Here is a 6,470-nt window from a genome sequence, read left to right as displayed (position 1 = left end):
TGAAAGAGATTGTTGAAAGAGAGAGATTGTTGAGAACAAATAATTATGAAAAATATGCTTCAAGCATTGCTTTGCCACTAATATCAAACTTGCTATTTGATGGTGAGACAATTTCTTATAAGATTCAAGTACTATCACTTATTTGATTTATGAAGAGGATTTGATCAAAAGATGTAATAATAGCACCCAGAGGAAAGGTTGAGTTATGATTATGTAATGAAGTACAAGAATAAGTTAAGACAGTGATAACATGGTGTATTGATAATCTACATAAGATTACAAAGGTTGGTTACACTAAGAAAGTTTAGAAGAACAAGTTACACAAAGTTTGTCTACCAAACTTGACTAAGTGGATAGTAGGTGTCGAGAAAAGATAGGGCAAGCCAAGCGAAAAATCAGTTGGAGCCAAGTAAAATTTTATTCTAGTGTATGTTGAGTAAAGTTTAGCTGATGCCAAGCACCAGTAATCTTTTGTTCGTGCTGAGTGATTTCATAGTGGAAGCTGAGCAACGGAGTATGTGTTGAGCATCGAAAACTTGCTAGTGTCAAGCTGCTACATTATTCAAAAGAACATAAATTCAATGGATATAAGCTGACAAGTTTTCTTTCTTGGATTATGTGAACCAGGTGGAAGATAAGGTTGATGAGCTGGTGGCGCAGAATTGAAGGTAAATTATTTTTAGGTGAATTCAAAGAGGATTCTACGAGAAGTTTTTGGAAGAGATATGAGATATGGGGTAGATACATTGTATCCTACCTAATCCATCCAAACCCTAAATTGAATAATGGAGAATGAGAGGAAAAAGGTCTTAATTTCCTATTTATAGCAATGACTAGCCATGAAGCAAGTTTGTGATGTGAAAGAACTTGAGGAAGTCAGGGAGTCAAGGGTTTTGCTTTATCTAGTGATCTAAAGGAAGACTTTGCAATGGCATGTTAAGCAAGAAGGCTTAAGGGTATGAATCCTTGGAGCCTGAACAAGCTGTTAGAGCTGCAAAGTATGAAGGCCAAGTGGAATTGAGGACTAAAAAGTGATCTATAATTTGCAAATGAAGTTGTAAGTTGTATTAGATCAAAGCCTTACTATTATGCTCTAACAATTGTATCAGTCTAGGGTAAATCCTTTGGATTAAGGTTGACCTAATAATCATTTGTAAATCCTTTAATTAGATGACATTAAAGTCCTCTAATAAGGCTCACTCATAACAAGGTGATTGAAATCCTTTAATAGGATCACATTTAATAGTGTATATTGTAACCTTTAACAAGATTGACCTTTCATAGGACATCACTTCAGAAGTGTTAAAAGAGTAGCATGTTACTCGCGGTTTTTCCCAAATTGGGTTTCCACATAAATAATTGTGTCAAATATGTTGATGAATCTATTATGTTTCATGCTTTACATTTCTATAAAGTTGATTTGACAATAACCTACAAGTTTTAAGTGATTGCATAATCCTATGGATGCATGCATGATGAATAATGTTTTATGGGTTCACTAAGTTGTGAAAAGTTTTATTTATACATCTGGACCAAGGTTGGATAATTGATTCACCCCTCGACCTCCTCTCAGTTATTCTAAAGTATTACAACATGATTTTCTAACTCTTTTCATTGTTGATATAAGAAAATACATACATAATTCTATTATTCATTAGTAAGTTAGTCCTATTTTTTTTTGTAAAATACTTATAGGTCATGCTAAGATTAAAATAAATAAATAAATATTAATAGAGATTCCTCATAGGGACTAAAAATACTATTAAAAAATAGTTTTCAAATATTAAATTAGTTCTATAATTTCTTATAGTTTTCTCTCCACATAAACTTAATTTAATTATGATTTTCTCACACTTTTCATTATGGATATAGAAAATTACATAAATAATCTTATGCTATTCCCAAATAATTATTTAAAAAATCCATTGGGCATATTGAGATTTACATCCAAATAAATAATAAAAATAATAATTAAGATTTCACATTTGGATTGACTTACACTATTAACACTTTTAGAAAGACCAATTAAATCCTTCATTATAATAATAGTAAAGTGATTGGATATATAACAAAATCTTAAAACTCAGTAAGTAGTTTTCTTTCTATAGGTGAATTTTACATTGATGTGATTTTCTCAATGGAGTTCTATATATATATATATATATGAATCCAGCTAAGATTAAATTAAGTTCTTGTACTTGTCATAGGTTAGATAAATGAATGTTTTCACTCTTTCAAGATGTTGAACCTAAAATGTAGAGCTTCAAAAGGGAGAATTAGGAGACACAAAACAATAATGTTGAGCCATTGGACTAACAGAGATTGTCATTGAGCAATAGAGGAACTGGGAGGCAATAGAAGAATTTTAGAAGAAGATAGATAAAATAGAAAATGTCACCAAGAACATGCTAATTAAATGTCAAGGAATGTTGTGGCTCTTCAATTGAGTATTTGAGCATGGTACTAAGCCAGATAAACTAGGGAAAATTTGTAAACTTGGCGCTCAACTTGGATGAAGCTAGAAATCATGAAGCAAAGACCAAACCTAACAAACAAACTTGCTCCAACACAAAAAAGAACCAGAAGAAGGAAATCAAGATTGAGTAGAAAGACATCAAATATGTCACTAAGAAGATAAAAAGTATTCAGTTGCTTCAGTTGAAAGATAAGGTGGGAGCTTTAGCCTAGTTAGTTCCACTTTTTTGTTTTTCTTGACCTTGTTAGATTGTTAGTTGCATCTCTATAGTTGTTGGTTTTGGTGTTGGCTTTACCTATGTTTTGTTGGAAATGGTTGTGGGTGTGTCTATTGGTTAGAAGATTGTTTCATTTTGGATGTTCAATTTTTTATCTTTCTATAAAACAATTGAGGTTTTGAGTCTCCTGTAAGAAAACATGTTTAAGCATTAATAATTTATTTTTTACATTAAGATTAGTTTCTTCTTAATTAGATAGCTTTAAAATATAAATAAAACATTAGATTTAATAATAATTGTATCTTAAATTATATGGTAAATTAAAATAAGATGTATTGTAATTAATTTCAAACTTAAAAACTAGTTATATTAGATTTTATTTTTTAATATCTAGATTATTGAATTGTTGACACATAAATAAAAACTATTTTAAATTATTCAAAATATTTTCAAATAATTAATCATTTATTTACTAATAAGTAATAATATCTAAATTATAATTAAATGTTATTATAGTTTTTTTAAAAATATATAACAATTAATCAACATATCTATCAATATATTTATAAAAAAAAAATATCAAATAAAATTTTAAACATCTAAATAATTATTTAATAGTTATTTTTTATGAATAGATCCTTTCCATTAATTATAATTTAAAGATACATATTTAGAAAGATGAACTTAAATATCTAAATAATTATTAAATAGTTATTAGTATTTTAAGGACTTACTAGATAGATTAAAGATTAAATAGAAATTCTGAATTATATTTTTGAAAAATTAGTATCAATTCATTCTATATAAACCTCAAGACATTAAATCAAACAAAAACTAGAAGGATGATTTTTAGATATTATAAAGTTAAACAATATGCATTTGAATTTTAAAAGTATAAAACTTATGATAGGATATAAAACATAATAAATTCTAATAGGTCAAAGTAGTTTTATTTAAGCACTTGTTAAAGGAAAAATGATACAATAGTACTAAACTTATAAAGAACTAATATATAAATAAATGACAACAAAAATTCTCATTGAAGCTGAATAACATTATTAAAAAATAGTTTCAAAATGCTATATACATTGTATATTGACACATTTTTATATATTTTCAAGTTTAGAGTGTCACTCCTAGATCAATTTTTAATATTTGCAACTTTAACATGTCCATTAAAGAATTCTTAAATAGTTAGTGTAAATGATTGAAGAGCTTATAGCTAAGGTGTCACCTATGGGTAGTCATGGATCTCCCTCTAGAGATCTAAAGGACAAAGTGGTAAAAAGTGTCATTTCAAAACACTAGCCAAATATTTGATATGTTCATTATTTACCCAAAAAATACCACTACTAGTAATACTTGTGGTTGAATGTCCTAATCATTATGAATATCTCAATAATGGTCTACAAATTGACCAATCACCAACCAAAAAGTTAGATATCCTCATCAACTATTTGTCTACAATTGGCTATGTAGCCAACAAAATAAACAATAAATTTGTAATTTTAATTAAATATTAAATAATAAATTGATACCCATTCTGTCGCAGACGGTTCCTTTAGTCTATGTCTAATAGCTATACAAAACTATCACCATAAATGGACCCTTATAAGTCTCTTCCCCTACCACCAAAACAAGAGATATTTTAAAGACCTATCATAACATGCGCTGAACGCGTTAAAACCTCGCTCTGCATGTTCGAAAATTTTCGTTCATTTACTCTGTCATCTGCAGTTTGGCATCGTCCTTTAATTCCAAAATGATCGTGACATTTTATTGTTAATCCATTAAAAAGGTCTCAAAATCTCTAGAGTAAAAGGTGATAAATTAATTGTGTCGATTATTTCACTATTATGAACTGTGAGGAAGCATTTCTCTCGTTGGGTACCCGAGTGATTCGAACCCATGATGATCTCACTTTGATCCCCTTAACACAGTTTTTCTCTATAAAAGGAAGTAAATTGTTAAGAGATTCATTCAGATCTCTTCGCTTCACATAAAAAATAAAAATGGAAGCCCATCTCCACCTTTATGAGATGATTCTTTGCGCTGCAAAGCCCATGGCTCTCAAAGCTGCTGTCTTGCTTAACATCCCCCAAATTATCAGAGAAAAGCCTCTCTCTGTTGATGAAATTGCTGAGCATATCTCTGCCTCCACAGAAAATAAGGTTGTTCCCCACAAGGAGTACTTGTTTAGGATTCTGAGGCTGCTGGCTTCTTGTGGAATTTTCACTGAAGATATGGATGAGCAAAGCAAGCAAATAAAGTATGGGTTGAACAGTGTTTCCAAGCAGCTAGTGAAGGAAGGAGGTAGGGATTCTTGTGTGCCATTTGTGCTATTATTTGCAGAGAAAGCTTACCAGGATAGTTACCAGTACTTTCAAGATGCTGTCTTGGAAGGATGTCATCCCTTCATAAAAGTCCATGGCATGAGCCCTTGGGAATATGTGGGCTCAAATGCTCAAGCCAACAAGCTTTTGAATGAGGGCATGGCTTGCCATACAAAAGATCTCATGGCTTCTGTCGTGAAGATGTATGATGTATTCAAGAGTGCAAGGAGTGTGGTGGATGTAGCTGGAGGAGTGGGATCTGCATTGTCTGTTATAATTGCTGAATATCCGCACATACAGGGCATTAACTTTGACTTGCCCCATATTATTGCAACTGCACCTCCCATATCAGGTGAGTAGTGGGCGGCTTAAACATCACACACTAAGGTTTGATTCTTAGACTAAAAGCTTGATTCTTAGATTAAAAGTATTAAACAGTCAAAGTTGACTTATTTTTCCAAGCTTAATTTATTTGTTAGTGGGTGATTTTTAAGGATGGCTAGTGAGCAGTCTCATCTCAATTTTGAGTTCAAATGTAAACTACATGTTTTGAACTTTAGATTGTTTAGCTGGTTCGTTTTAAATTATATGAACTTCTCCAATAGAACACATCTGATTGTATAGCTTTAGCTTTGACTTGTCTTATGAATTGCAATTGCACTTTTCGTGCATGAGTTAAGTATGTTTGTGGAAACATGTTTGACAAAATTCCACGTGGAAACATAATTTTCATGAAGGTAAAATATATGTCATTAAGAAACAATATGCTTTAGTATTTGTTGACTTCTTATCAACATTATGCTGGTTTAGCAATTCATATAACAATTATTGTCTTCTTTTGTTATTTCTTCACTTTCTTTGCTACATCAATGCTTATGTCTACAGAAGAGCTATTGTCATATTTATTGCAGTGGATTTACATGATTGGGATGATGAGAAGTGTGTAGAACTTTTGAAGAAGATCTATGAAGCAACACCAAAGCATGGGAAGGTCCTAATTTTTGAAGCACTACTAGAGGGTTCTCAAGGAAGCACAAATCGACTAGGATTATTGTTTGACATTCATATGACCATCTATACGATGGGTGGAAAGGAGAGAACTGAGGAAGAATTTAGTCAATTATTTTTCAAAGTAGGGTTTAAGAGTTATAGTATCATGAAACTGCCATTTCTCCAAGTACTTATAGAAATATCTAAGTCTTAAAGTATTTGTAGAACACTTTAATATTATATTCTTATTTAAATAATCCTAGAAGTATCCCTCTTAAGACAATGTTTTATCTAAATTTCTAAAGAATATGATATTATGTTCTTAATTAAATAATCCTATAAGTATCCCTCTTAAGACATTGTATCCCTCTTTCGCAGTAATATTAAGTTGTGAAGAAAATTATATCAAGTTGTAAAAATACATTTCTATATGAGGAAGGATTTGATATATTAC

At 30.6% G+C, this 6,470-nt stretch overlaps 1 pseudogene; it reads left to right on the top strand.

The window, feature by feature from the left end:
• Positions 1 to 4,648: 4,648 nt before the first annotated feature.
• On the top strand, positions 4,649 to 6,230 carry LOC149566033 ((Iso)eugenol O-methyltransferase-like; annotated as a pseudogene).
• The last annotated feature ends 240 nt before the right edge of the window (positions 6,231 to 6,470 follow it).

This window comes from Cupressus sempervirens, chromosome 3 (genome assembly GCF_028749045.1).
Source record: "Cupressus sempervirens isolate cs-2001-9-10 chromosome 3, ASM2874904v1, whole genome shotgun sequence".
In the NCBI taxonomy this organism is placed as follows: domain Eukaryota; kingdom Viridiplantae; phylum Streptophyta; class Pinopsida; order Cupressales; family Cupressaceae; genus Cupressus; species Cupressus sempervirens.
This window is presented reverse-complemented; position numbering and strand designations above follow the sequence as displayed.